This window comes from Malus sylvestris, chromosome 1 (genome assembly GCF_916048215.2).
Source record: "Malus sylvestris chromosome 1, drMalSylv7.2, whole genome shotgun sequence".
Taxonomy (NCBI): Eukaryota; Viridiplantae; Streptophyta; class Magnoliopsida; order Rosales; family Rosaceae; genus Malus; species Malus sylvestris.
The window spans coordinates 15,310,161-15,325,189 of NC_062260.1; the positions used below are offsets into that span (position 1 = coordinate 15,310,161).

Below are 15,029 nucleotides of genomic sequence, written 5' to 3' on the forward strand. Positions count from 1 at the left end.
GATTGTGACTAGCAACATTTACTACTTGTGAAAATAAGTTCATAACGATTAGGTGAAATTCACTTATATTCTAGCATCAAATTCATGCATGTAAATTAAGCGTGCACTCTCAACCAACATACACAAATCAGTTTTTATACGAACGGATAAATAAATTGAAATCACAACTTATGAAATCACAACCGAAGGTAATCAATTCATATTACAAATATATTCATAGTTTTGAATTAACCTCTAGCCAAGATAAATTTAATTACATATTATTAAAACACAAATAAAATAGAAGTTTGGAAAGTTTAAACCGAGAGAGAGAACAGCTTGCAGCTTTCTTCACTCCCTGACTTCCCTCTCCCTGCGTTTCTGCGCTGGCAAGCCTCTGTGCTTTTTCTGCTGTCCCGTCCTCTGTCCCCTGCACGCTGCCAGTCTCTTCTCTCCCCACTCTTCCTGCGCCTCTCCCCTTCTCTCTGCCTATCTCCCTTGCTTGCCTCACGTCTTTTTCGCTGCTCCTTCCTTTCTTTTTTTTTATATTTTTTTCTTTTCTTTGACGCTGCTCAAGCAGCTCTTTTCTTCTCCCCGCTATCCCCCTTGCGTCTCTGCGAGCTGCCCAAAGGCAGCTCCCCCTTTTTCTTCTATCTCCCCTCTCCTCGCTCTCCCTTCTACAGCTGCCTTCTGATTTCCTTTTATTTTCTGCCTTCCACTCCTCACGTTTCCACCTTGGATTCCTTTCTTTCCAGCTGCAAAGCAGCATCCTGTTGTTTTCAGAAGTGAAGAATATGGGAGTCAACGAGGTAAAAATAAATATAAATCATGATGCTCTCTTGCTCCCTCTTTGACCGACTCTCCCCATTTTTTTTGTTTATGCCGTGACATAATTCTACCAATAATCCATGACAGAATGAGAACGACTAAAGCAATTTTCGACGAATTTATTATTTAAAACTCATTTGTGCTATTTTTATTTTCTTTGCATAACAAATTCTATAAACACAAAAATAACGTAAATAGCTCAAAAATATAAGGAACTAACTAAGAAAAGACGAGTGAATTCGAAGTAAAAATATATATAAATATGATCCGATCAAATACCCCCACACTTAACTTTTGCTAGTCCTCGAGCAAAACAAAGAAAACTAGAACAAGAAGTAACAAGAAAAAAAAAAAAAACATTAGCTTCCCTCTATGTGACCCTCATAGAATTTCATTCAAGAAAACAAATCATCAAGAACCATAGCTAGCATCAAGGAACTAATCCAAGTTCATCTTCCTAATTCAAATATTAGCAGTAATCTTTAAATCATCCTTGAAGTGTAGTGTGTGAGATAGCCATGCTAATGCAATTTCAAGTTTTTATTTTTAAAATCATCATATGCAAACTAGCGACCTTCTCACTGAATATTCACTCAATCACACATGTGTTTAGTTTTAATGTGTTTCGCTCAAAGAATCAAATGTGAAATTTCTACCATAAGCTTGCATAAAGATCTCATCTCCACAATCATAATTGCAAAACTTAAATCAAGAGGACTTTTATTGGACGTAATGAGGTTTAGGGAGAGGGTTATTGAAATGAAAGAATAGGTAAACACAAGTTCCAGGCTACAAGCAGTTCTTTTGTTTAGATTTATAAGAACTCAATATTTCCAGCGATTCTTCTAGCACCTCCAACCACACTCTTAAACTGAAACTTTAAAAACTTTTTATTTTCTTTGTATACAATCTTTTTTTTTTTTTTTTTTTTTTTTTTTTTTTTTTTTTTTTAAATGAAATACCCCCACACTTATTCTTTTGCCAAACACCTTCAAAGTATTTCACAAACGTTTCACATAAGACAATCTCGCATTGCTCGCTTGGAAAGGGTAAGGAAAAATGTTTCAGGTATAAGGGTAGACATTTCTGGTGATAAGAAACAAAAGGTTCAACATATACGGCTCAAATTGGCAATCTAATGATATCATTTTTATTTGGGAAACATGGTTATTTGGGCCATAGTGGTAAACATAATGCCTCTATCATTTCCAAGTTCATGCAATCAATGACAAACATTTCGAAAGATCGTTACGCAAGTTCTAGAGATGTATCTCACATAAGTTCATCACACATGAAAGAATAGGAGTGTATGAAAAATGCACACACTTTCAATCGGCTCAAAAACTCACATAGGATATATATGGTCACTAAATTCACATATGAAGCTTTAAGTCATACTTTAGTTTCACATTAACAAGGCTATGTGCATTTGGTTTTTCAAAGATGGTCAAACATGTACAAAACTAACAAGAGAATTAGGAATTTCATAAAACACATGTTAACTAAGTTCTTGATAATCGTGATTCAAATTTGATCTAATTATATCATTGGGTCGGGAAACTAACAAAAATCTAATTCAAAACAATAAGGGAAACAAGACAATATTTTTGGATTTTTAAATTTTCCGAAATTTTTTTAAATTAAAAAAATTTTTTTTTTAAAAGAAAACAAAACTAATTAAGAACACAAAAAACAACAACACAGAAACAAATGAAATTCTATTATTTTTTTTTAAAAAGAAAACAAAACTAATTAAGAACACAAAAAACAACAACACAGTTTTTTTTTTGTTTTTTTTTTTAAAAGAAAACAAAACTAATTAAGAACACAAAAAACAACAACACAGAAACAAATGAAATTCTGGAGATTTCTACCCCCACACTTAAACTTGACATTGTCCCCAATGTCAGAAAACACTATAACGCAAATAAAAATAAAATAAAATAAATAAATAATAAGAAACAAAATAAAGCAATTAGACTGAAAACTTCCCTAATTTGCAGTAAAGTCAAGCGATGACCCCCAAGCTAAAATTCTGCAATCAACTTCAAGGGTGGAAATAACCAAAAGTTCCTGCAAAGAAAAGAAATAATTCAGTTAAGTACGCAAGAAAATTAATTAAAAAAAATTGCAAACGAAAAATTGAAAATTACGATAAAAGATAATGAATAAAACTAATAAGTAATCATTGGTCGTGCTTGTTGACTTTCCACAGCTTTCCTCTTGAACGGGGTGACACTTAGCTTTTTACTTGCAAGTGATGATTTGATGATATTGTACGGCGGAGCTTTGCTCTTTGGGAATGTTGCAGTTCCTTATTTGTTCTCCAAGCAGATGTGGCAGCTTCTCTAGTTCCTCAGCTCGGACTCCTTCCGCTGGGATGATTGTGCAAGCTGCATTCTTCTCTGCTTGTTTCTTCTGCACAACGGGCAGGCACGAGGGAGAGGTGTTGGTCTGTTTCTTTCTTCAATCTTTCCAAGTGCCCACCTCTTGCTCTCTTTCTCCTTGTCCTTAGTTGAGGATGAATCAGCACGTTGTCTCCACATGCTTCGAGGTATCATCTTCACTTCCCTTATAAGTGAGAAACAAAGCGAAAGCACAAGATGATGAGTACTCGAGAGCAGGTGCTGGCTGGAGAAAGGACAGGGAGAAAGCATGATATGAGATACTCTTGCTTTCAACCTTCATGATATGAAATACTTTTGCTTTGAATGGGTTGTTCGCAGGAGTATCCCAAGGAATGAGGAATACAGAGTGACTCGAGAGGATTCTTTGGGAATGCATTTTCAGAGATGAAGAAGTGCTGAGAGCGAAGTGCTGAGAGAGTGTGCCTTTGCTGTGGAAGGCGAAGGTAGAAACTTATAGGACTTCTCTTCACAACCGGAACTGTTATCTCACTCATTGTCGGTAGCCGGTGGATGGATGAATAGTACAAATTACGCGCTTTCTGACAAAGCTGCCCGTAATTTCCGCAAAGCTACCGGTTGCATGTGACGAGTGACGACACGTCTGGACAAAGTGATCTTTCGAAATCCGGGATTCGGCTCGTGGTTTCTGAGCAAGCCCAACTTTTAAGAAATTAAACGCCTCATTTGAGAAAAGAATCCGGCTTTTGAGAAAGGAAACTCCTCTTTTGAGAAAAGAATCAGGCGTTTGAGAAATGAGCCTCGACTCTTCGATTTGCGAGAGGACGCCTCTTCAATTTCTGAGGAGCGCCTCTTTGATTTCTTCCTTTTTATAGAGGCGTTAATCTTGCTCCACAACACACTTATCCCTCCAGTAAACACTCCCTTCTTGCACTTCCGAAATCTTGATCAGTCCGACACTTCTTTCTCAACATCTTCAGAAAATGGCAGGCCCTTCTGATCGACGTTTTGACTTGAACATTCGTGAAGAGGCAGCTCCTCCTTCACCAGACAACATATGGCGCCCTTCTTTCATATCCCCCACTGGTCCCCTTACCGTTGGGGCTTCGGTGATGAAGAACGATATGACAGCAGCGGTGGTGGCCCGGAACATTGTCACTCCTAAAGATAACAGACTGCTCGCTAGACGGTCTGATGAATTGGCGGTTAAGGAGTCTCTGGCTCTCAGTGTGCAGTGTGCGAGTTCCGTATCCAACATGGCCCAACGCCTATATGCCCGAACCCGTCACGTTGAATCCTTGGTGGCTGAAATACAGAGTCTCAAGCAAGAGATTAAAGGGCTCAAGCATGAGAATAAGGAATTGCACAAGCTCGCACACAGCTATGCCACCAGTATGAAGAGGAAGATTGACCAGATGCAGGACACCGATGGTCAAATTTTACTTGATCATCGGAGGTTTGTGGGTTTGTTCCAACAACATCTGCCTTCGTCTTCTGGAGCGGCACCGCGTAGTGAAGCTCCAACTGATCAACCTCTGCCGCCTCCTACTTCTGTGGCCCCGCCGACTGCTAAAGCCCCGCCTACTACTGAAGCACCACCCGACCAATGAATACTATTAGTTTACATCATTGTAAAATTTTAATTTTAAATTTTTTTTTTTTTTTTTTTTTAATTTTATGTTTTTTTTTTTTTTTTTTTTTTTTTTTTTTTAATTGTTTTTTTTTTTTTTTTATCATTAATTTTAAATTTTATCTTTTTTTTTTTTTAATTGTTTTTTTTTTATGTAAATTAATGTAAAGAGACTTTGGTTAACCTTCCCCCACACTTAAACTAAATAATACAAACTCACAGAAATCAACCAAATAACACAACTAACTAAACAAAACAAAATGAAAGCAGTAAAGATAAGGGTGGAAGAATGCAAAGCTGATTGGGTTAGCGATTCCAAAGTCTCCCTTTCGTTGAATGCTTGGGTTGCCTCCCAAGAAGCGCTTGATTTAACGTCTTTAGCCGGACGCATCTTTCCTTTAAATTTCCCTCGGCTCCATTTGAATCTAAAATCAAAGAAAGAAAAATAAATCAAATATCAAAAGTAAAATACACAAACACCAATATAAACATAAACAAAAACAAAAATAAAAGGATTAGCAAAGTTACTAATCCCCGGCAACGGCGCCAAAATTTTGATGCGAAATATATAAGCACACAAATTAAACCCTCTTTTTGACAATTGTAGTATAGATGTAAGTAGGGTATCGTTCTAGGCCGGGGATTAGGAGGGATTGCTAATCTATTCTAAATTAATTTAAAAATATTAAATAAGATTCAAGGACACAAAATTAGGCTAAAAACTCTAATAACTCGAAACACACTTAAAATGACTCAAAACAATGAAAACAATTAAATTAAACACTAGGAACTGAAATGGACGGAAATTAAATTAAAAGACTAACAATAAAGAAAACTAACTAAATAATATAAATTAATAATGGATGGGTGTTTGGTTTTGATGAAAAGTAAATTAAACTTAATTAAATTACAGAATTGATAAAAACATAAAATTAAGGTAAAATGATAAATGACGGACTAGCTAGAGGGTTCTTCTCCACACATGACACATATGCAACCTAAATTGATTTTCAGTTGTTCTTTCAATAAATTTTGAATCTCAATACTCCAGATTAACCGTGAACAGCACTTTTTTAATCTTCAAGTTTTCCTTAAGTTATTGAATTGGACGGGAAAACGCATACAACAATTCAAAACATTCTTCAAAAGTCCCCTACGTGAAAAGCACAATAGAGATACAATCAAAGATCATTAAACTTTGTGAAAACTATAAGCATTGACGAGGCATTCGTAACTATGAAAAGCATGATACTCTTGCCAAGAATTTACTTAACGTGATTGTGACTAGCAACATTTACTACTTGTGAAAATAAGTTCATAACGATTAGGTGAAATTCACTTATATTCTAGCATCAAATTCATGCATGTAAATTAAGCGTGCACTCTCAACCAACATACACAAATCAGTTTTTATACGAACGGATAAATAAATTGAAATCACAACTTATGAAATCACAACCGAAGGTAATCAATTCATATTACAAATATATTCATAGTTTTGAATTAACCTCTAGCCAAGATAAATTTAATTACATATTATTAAAACACAAATAAAATAGAAGTTTGGAAAGTTTAAACCGAGAGAGAGAACAGCTTGCAGCTTTCTTCACTCCCTGACTTCCCTCTCCCTGCGTTTCTGCGCTGGCAAGCCTCTGTGCTTTTTCTGCTGTCCCGTCCTCTGTCCCCTGCACGCTGCCAGTCTCTTCTCTCCCCACTCTTCCTGCGCCTCTCCCCTTCTCTCTGCCTATCTCCCTTGCTTGCCTCACGTCTTTTTCGCTGCTCCTTCCTTTCTTTTTTTTTATATTTTTTTCTTTTCTTTGACGCTGCTCAAGCAGCTCTTTTCTTCTCCCCGCTATCCCCCTTGCGTCTCTGCGAGCTGCCCAAAGGCAGCTCCCCCTTTTTCTTCTATCTCCCCTCTCCTCGCTCTCCCTTCTACAGCTGCCTTCTGATTTCCTTTTATTTTCTGCCTTCCACTCCTCACGTTTCCACCTTGGATTCCTTTCTTTCCAGCTGCAAAGCAGCATCCTGTTGTTTTCAGAAGTGAAGAATATGGGAGTCAACGAGGTAAAAATAAATATAAATCATGATGCTCTCTTGCTCCCTCTTTGACCGACTCTCCCCATTTTTTTTGTTTATGCCGTGACATAATTCTACCAATAATCCATGACAGAATGAGAACGACTAAAGCAATTTTCGACGAATTTATTATTTAAAACTCATTTGTGCTATTTTTATTTTCTTTGCATAACAAATTCTATAAACACAAAAATAACGTAAATAGCTCAAAAATATAAGGAACTAACTAAGAAAAGACGAGTGAATTCGAAGTAAAAATATATATAAATATGATCCGATCAGCGCTTAGGCAGCTAGGCGAGGGCCTAGGCGAACTAGGCAGTTTTAATTAAGTTTATTATATAACATATAAATATGTGTCTACTTACACTCTAACAAATTAAAAATTATACTTATATTGACAATTTGGGAAAGTTAAAACTTAAAACTTAAGGCATCATGACATTGCCATCATCACAAACTAATGCAGTAAAAATAGGAAAAACCCAAAATCAAAAACCAAAATTGAAAATCACTAATTCATAATCTAGGTTTTTTTTAGTAGGTTAGAAAACCCTTGAAGTTAATTATAAAAAAAAAATTAAAAACAAAAGAACTATCTAGACATCTCCTACCCCGCCTAGCCGCCTGCAAGCCTAGCCCTTACCCAATTATTCTGCCTGTTTTGGGCTAAATTGCATCGGTCCTCCACCGCCTAGCACTTAGATGCCGCCTAAGCCAATTTTTAGAACAGTGAGGTAAATAATATCATTTGTTAAAAAAAATTAAAAAAAAAACTTACGAATGAAGATCATGTTTTTTTTTTTTTTTTTGGGGGTTAAAGGGTGGATTTTATTAGATTCTAATGTAAATGTTTACATCGTAAGCCAAAATATTAAAGAGCAATTCAGGACCAATGGAGTTCTAAATATGGGAGCCATTAGAGGTGTGCAAAAGAGTCTTAGACCCGTAGGTCAGGGTAAGCATAGGGAAAGTCCAAAATTTATACATACAACATGGGTCGGGCTGGGGAGAGGACAATTGCCGCAAGAGAAGGGGAACCAAAAGGGGGAAGAAGAAGCAGCAAAAGCGAAGCAGAGGAAGAAGAAATAAGGGGAAAAAGGACGACTGAAATTAAGTACGCAACCATATACTTATAATAGCAACTAATCAAATAGAACAAAAAAATATGGAGGAATGATATCAGTCACACTTACTGCCAAAGTTTTGTTACCATTGATCATACCTTGCAAGGCTTTGCAGCATACAAGATCAGTGGGGCCACTGCAACAATTCCATTACCGCAACCAATTAGATCTAAAACCTCTGAAATTTTTCAATCCAGTACAATAAGATTCAGCAATACATTAACAAGCCAGCAAACCCACCACTGCCATACCATCTGTGTCAAGCAACGGCGACACCCAGCCCTAAATCTTCTCGTCTCCTCCTCAAATTAAGTTAATCCACTCTTTAACTAACGCTACTCCGATCTCTCTCTTCTCCATTTCTCTCTTAATTTCCTTTTTGTTTTGTTTGAATTTCTTTTTTGTGATTTTTGATTTACAAATGGATTTTGTGTTCAAATTTCCTTTTTGTGATTTTGGGAATTTTGTTTGTGTTCGCCGTTATGCAGCTCAGACCATCACGATTCACCATTGTCACCTCATCACTGCCGTCGCAACCACCGCGGCCACATCACCGCCGTCGAAAACACTACCATACCATCATCCTGCAAAAGATTAGGTAATTTCTAAATTAGGGTTTTTTAATTATGTGAATTTCTACCTCGATATGTTCATAAGGTCGAAGGAGGTCTTCCTTTATAGATTTAGTTCATCCTCTATGTTATTTATTTGAGTCACTAACAAATGGGTTTATGTTGTTTGTGAACAGGGAGAGAAAATATAACCATACTTGTGTGGTTGCTCTTTGGTGCATTATCAACGAATGGATCACGTCAGGTTGTGTTTTCAGTTTATAACCATAAATATTATCCATGTAATTTAAAGCTTTGTTGTTAGATGGAAATTGATGTTTAATAGCTGTAGTAAAAAAAATATTGCTTTTGGTCATTTTGGGTGACCTCCTCTCCTCAAGATAATTAGAAAACTCTTTTGAACATGGCTCTTTTAATTTTTGTGTGTAAAGTTCCAATTTTCTTCTCATTTTCATGTGATGAATCATATTAATGTAGACAATCATATGCAAGACAAATCCCAAACCTTTTTTTCCATCGTCCAGATCGTGTCAAAGGCTGGGCATCCAGCTGTTTTGCCCCTCTCCATCTGATGTTGCCCCCTTGGCAGTTCTATTACTACTGTGAAAGGGCTGGAGCTTTGTGGTGAGCAATCTGCCACTTTTGCATCCTTTGTCTTTCTATTTGGAGATTCTTATTTTGTTCCTACCATAATTAACACGGTTTCTTTGATTACAATTCAGGCGTCAAACTTAATGATGCTTCAAAGAAATTGGGGAAAAATTTTGCTAGGTATGATGGATATTATATTGTTTTGTCTGTATGCGATGATAAGAAATTTCCTCAACCAATCTCAATCATTTGCAGTCCTTTGGTATCAAGGTGGTTTTTTGTTTGAATTTGGCGCGCTATGTGCAATTACATATGTGTGAGAGACTTTTTAAATTAGATGCACTACACGCTTCTTACGGATTTTATAATGTCAGATTCTCATTCGGTTGCTGTTTTAAATTTGGGCTTTCATTTGGTTGAGCATCCTTCTCTCTAAAAGGTAACATTGTTTCTAATGCCTAATCAAAATTTGATTTCTTAGGTCATTACAATTTATGTAGTTTTGTAAAGAGAAATTGTTTACAAGCAAAAACAACTGCCAGATTTTATTTTGAAGTCTGAATATGCCTATAGAACCATATAATTATGGGAGCGAACCAGTGCGCTGATAAAAAACGTTAAGGTTGCTCTCATTGATGCAATTAGGACATTGGTCAGAACCTCTTTCTTCCCATTTTTGTTTATGCTAATTTTAATCGGTTATGTGTGTGTAGATATATATATATATATATATATATATATTTTTTTTTTTTTTTTTTTTGAATTCTTATCAAAGTTGGTTTCTTTAATGAAATGCAGAGGCTGCTTAGAAGGAATTGAGGAGGAGAGGGAAGGTTTTGGCATCGAAAAAGTCATCCGGATGGCTGCTGAGGGCTTTCTGGCTCAGGCTCAGGCTCAGAATGAGAACAAGGCTGCTATTATTGAACTTAACTGTGAGACTGACTTTGTTGCTTGATATCTTTCAATAATTCCCTTTTCATATTCTTCTCTCCCAATTTTCAAATACCTTTGGCGGCTTTTCTCAAAATCTTACTTGGGATGCCACCAAATGCGAGAATTAGAATACACCAGTGATTCACCTTGTTCACATCACATTTATTCTCCCTATTTCTTATCAAACAACTCCTATATCAGTTTTCCTTTTGACTTTTCGAATGAGTCTTACTTCATTAAGAGAATTTAGTCACTAAAATTTACCGATTAGGGAATTACCCAATCAAACACTTTACTTGGGGAACTTCAAACATATTCGTGAAGGTGAAAGACTGAACCCTAGGTTTGTACCTAAACTTTGGCAACTTGATCGGGTGATGATTAGAAACCATTTAAACCCTACTTCGAACTGATGGTCTAGTTGACTGACCTTTGTAACCCGAGTTTTCCTCCAGAGTCTGATGAAGTCATAGTGTTCTTATCGACAACCTTCCTATCTACATCGACGGTGAGACCAAATTCTCTAAGCTTTGTTAGTCAGCTTTATACTAGATTCTTCGACTAAAAACTTTGAGTAAATTGATATTCTTCTTGGGAGACGTGATCTCAGTGGACGAGATTCTTTTCTTTTCCCAAAAAGGTTGTAGCGGAAGAAAGTTGAAATTCTCACAAAGTATTGTGGAATTTCGAGATATCTTTGGTCTTATCAGTCTTATTGACAATTGGTTAGAGATTTTTCGAATGCAGTATCCTTCTTCACTTTTGGCCGAACTGTTGTCTCACCTCACTATCGTTTTACACTATTCGATGACGGGCTATTTGGATGTTTCAGCTATGTAGAGGCATCAAGATGGAGTAATTGCCTATATCTCTTAGTGGTTAGAACCGTTTGAAATGAACCATCATATTCATGACTTGAAGTCAACATTTACCACCTTTGCTTGAAAATCAAATGACATTTCTCTGTGGAGAATGTGTCCAAAATCCTTATCAACCTTAGAATTTCTTAAGTACACTTACTCTTGGAATGAGCTAAGTTTCTGACAGCGGCAGTAGAAGGACTAGATCAACATTTACGAGTGCATTATCGTGTATCAGTCCGGTTGTACAAAAGGACATATCTACCCTTGAACACTTTCAACTTGTCCTATTCTATTTAAGTTAGAAAATACGAGTATCGATATGGCATTACCTTTAACCCATCAAGAAATAGTTCGAATGGTTATAATCACTTTCGTTGTATAAATGGAGTTGGGAAGTATCATTATACACTCTCAGTACGAGGTATTTTGTATGTGTAGAGAATGTGAGAATCAATAATCATGATGCTGAACCAATGCTACGCTCATGTGGTGTTTCAATTGGTGGTAGCTCTACTTAAGTGGAAAGCAGTATTCTTCCAGCCTCAAAGCTTAAAGTATTAGCGATGATTTCTTTCCTTCAAATGGGCTTTGAAATTTCAACAACAAGAAACTTGTGAAGACAACTAAGACAAAAGTGGGATGTTGTTAACTTCTCCGCATGACTTGATCTAAAAGTCCTCATTCGTGATATGATCAATTGTGGAGATAGGAAAGGAATTAAAAATTGAGGCTCCACTTGAGGAGTTTGAAAAGAATTCTTAGTCTAGGCGCGCCTTGCCTTTGATTAGAGTAGGAAAGATGTTTGAGGAAATAAAGTCCAAATTTCCTGGATAACCACATTTTCTTCTCTGTTTGCTTTCAGATGATGATGGCATTATGAGAGAGTTGCTTCTAGACTTCTATACAAGTTCAGGCAAACAGAAACTCGACAAGATTATCATCTTGGTGTATTTATATCTCATCGTGCTACGTGTTTCACTTCCAAGCTTTTGGAAGTCTTTATGAAGGTTATGAGTATTAGATGTTGTTTAGTTTCACATTTCCACCCTTAGACTAACGATTAGACTGAAACGAGTTACTCAGACCTTAGTGGACGAGTTGCATTTTGTTCGTTCCACCATTAGTTTGGTTGCAACATACCATTATCTTTATTTTAGTTGCTTGTAACTATAGTTACGATTTTGGCTTAGCTATGATACCATTGGAGCTGATATATAGAGATTTTATACACAGTACATGTTTGTTAGACACTTAGCCTTGTTAGAGTTATGTGTAACTGCGGTTACATTCCTGATTATGATCATGACACCGTGTGAGAAATGGTATAAATATTTATGCGCAATATGTGATTTACAGAAGAATATTATGAATAAGTGTTTGAATGATTGAGATGGTGACATGGAAATTTTGTGATATTAATGATGTTGCCTGAGAGGGTAGTGTGTGAGCATGATCAAGGCAATTTCAGGCGATGTAGGTGTATTTCCCAATGAGGGGCAAGATGGTAATATTGCACCCTCAGGAATTCCTTGCTTTTCGAGACTACTGTAAGTTATTGGTATCGCGGGATGCAAACTGCAATATCAATAACTTATTGTTGGGTTCGTTAAGCAAGTGGCTAATTAGGTCTGTTTACGAGAGTGTTTGTACCATACTTGACCAATCTCGAAACTACCAAGCACCGGTCAACGTTATACCGTCAAGGACCTAGAAGAGTTTCACTCCAACCAAGAGGCCAATCACAGCGCAACACGTGTCAACACCAAGAGGCCAATCACAGGGCGACACGTGTCAACTGATAGGAGCATATTTATGCGACTTAGTATGTTTGTTTTCGTGCATTTATGTTCTTAGTTCTTAGTTATGTTAGTAGTTTAAGCCATTTTCGTGTGTTTATAGGTTCTATGGGCCAAGGATGCAAGAAGATGCATTTTGGAGCATTTTGGAGCATTTTTGGGCCAAGATTGGATGTTGCAAACATGGAGACATGAGGATGGACGAATTTGAATATTAGAAGGCTAGGAAATCAGCATTTGTGTGTGCAAGTGTGTTGGCCTACAACTACAAACATCATAGCTGCCATGTGATGGCAGAAAATGTGTTTATTGCTAGCTAAATGGATGAAGAGCATGTATGTGCAAGTATAAACACCACATGGGCAGCAAGAAGGAAAGAAAACAGCAACACACACACCACATGGGCAGCAAGGAATCAGAAATTAAAGCATGGAAAAGTGGGAAGTGATGAGGACAACACACACACACACACACACACACACACACACACACACGGCAATGGCAGATTTCTACAACAAGGGGAGTGAATGGACAGCAGAAAAGCAAGGAAATTGGACCACTATGAAGTGGATTTCTTGTTGGTCTCCCACTTATAGCTTTGGGTGGCTTTGGAATGATTATTTCTAGGTGGAAAGAGCACAAAAACAGCACACACACATGCAAAACAAAGCTGGCAGCATCCTTTCTTCCCTTTGCCGTGAGTTGTCATGTCCATTACCTTGCATTTCTTTTCATTTTCAACCTCTATATAAACACCATTCAGCCTTCAAGGAAGAGAGACAGAAATTCATACACATTTACATTAGTTCCAAGGCTTGCAAAGAAGGAGGAGTGCTTGGAGTTGTGCTAGCCATTCCATTGGAGTTGTTGGAGCATTCTAGGTGTATTCTACTTTGTTTTTCTATGTTTAATATCAATTGTTTTTGTTTAATTGCAAGTATGAGGAACTAAACCCTTACTTAGCTAGGGTGAAGTTCGAAGCCATGAACATGCTTGAGATATGAATTAATTTCTTCCAATTGTGATTTAATAAGTTGTGAATGCAATTCAATTAACTACTTTCTTCAAAACTAATTCTTGTATGTTGATTAAGGATGCATACTTAGTTTTCATGCATGAATTTGATGCTAGGATATAAATGAGTTTCACCTAATCGTTACAAGTTTATATTCATTGGTAGTGAAGGTTGCTAGTCACAATCGCGTTAATTGAATTCTTGGCAAACGTATCATGCATTCATAGTTACGAATGCCTCGTTAACACTTATGATTTTCATAGAACGTAATGATCTTTGATTGTATCTCTATTATGCATTCATGTAGAGGACTTTTGGAGAATAATTTGGATTGTCGTATGCATTCATCCAATTCAATAAATCAAGGAAAATCTGAGGATTAATTAGTGCATCACGGTTAATCTGGGGTGTTGAGTTTCATAATCTATTGAAAAGCAATTGGAAATCAATTCATGTACAAGTATGTCATGTGTGAAGAATAGATCTCTAGCTAATCCATCAACCACCTATTTAGTTTTACTTTTTGTTGTTATCTCAATCTCATCCAAACCAATACCCCCCATTTACTTTCTTGTATCAAAGTGTGTTTAAGTTTGTTTAGTTTGTGCCTTAAAGTGTTTTGAGTCTAGTGAGGTATTGTAAGGTATAGTTTTGTGTCATTGAGTCTATTCTAACGTTTTTAACTTTGTTCTTATATTTTTGAGTCAAGTGAGAGGTTTTTAGCAAGCCCTCCTAATCCCCGGTCCAGAACGATCCCTACTTATACATATACTACAATTGTCAACAAGAGGGTTTAATTTGTGTGCTTAACTTTATTTCGCATCATCAACATCAAAGGCCAATCACAACATGACACGTGTCAAGGCCAGAACAAAGCTAGAAACTCTCTTCTATAAAATGAGATCATTCTCTCATAATAATCCCTAATGTCATTTGTACTAAATCATTCACTAGTACTCATTAAAGGAGAGCTTGAACCTATGTACTTGTGTAAACCCTTCACAATTAATGAGAACTCCTCTACTCCGTGGACGTAGCCAATCTAGGTGAACAACGTACATCTTGTGTTTGCTTCCTTGTCTCTATCCATTTGCATACTTATCCACACTAGTGAACGGAGCAGTCTAGCGAATGTCACGAACTTAACACTTTCTGTTGTACCAAAGTCCTCACTGATTTTTTGCATCAACATTTGGCGCCGTCTGTGGGAATCACACTTATTCCTACTCTCTTCAGCTTTGTCAAGCTGGTTT

General features: G+C 36.7%; 1 protein-coding gene, 1 long non-coding RNA gene and 1 pseudogene across 2 annotated transcripts in view; 1 reads left to right on the forward strand and 2 right to left on the reverse strand.

The window, feature by feature from the left end:
- Positions 1-15,029, reverse strand: part of LOC126626969 (1-aminocyclopropane-1-carboxylate synthase 1) — a 98,322-nt gene that overhangs the window by 54,068 nt on the left and 29,225 nt on the right. The window lies entirely within an intron of this gene.
- Positions 1-15,029, reverse strand: part of LOC126626952 (uncharacterized) — a 107,066-nt pseudogene that overhangs the window by 13,792 nt on the left and 78,245 nt on the right.
- Positions 8,534-9,199, forward strand: LOC126627054 (uncharacterized). The gene is made up of 3 exons (XR_007624878.1): positions 8,534-8,604; positions 8,755-8,822; positions 9,103-9,199. It is a non-coding gene; the product is annotated as an uncharacterized LOC126627054 (long non-coding RNA).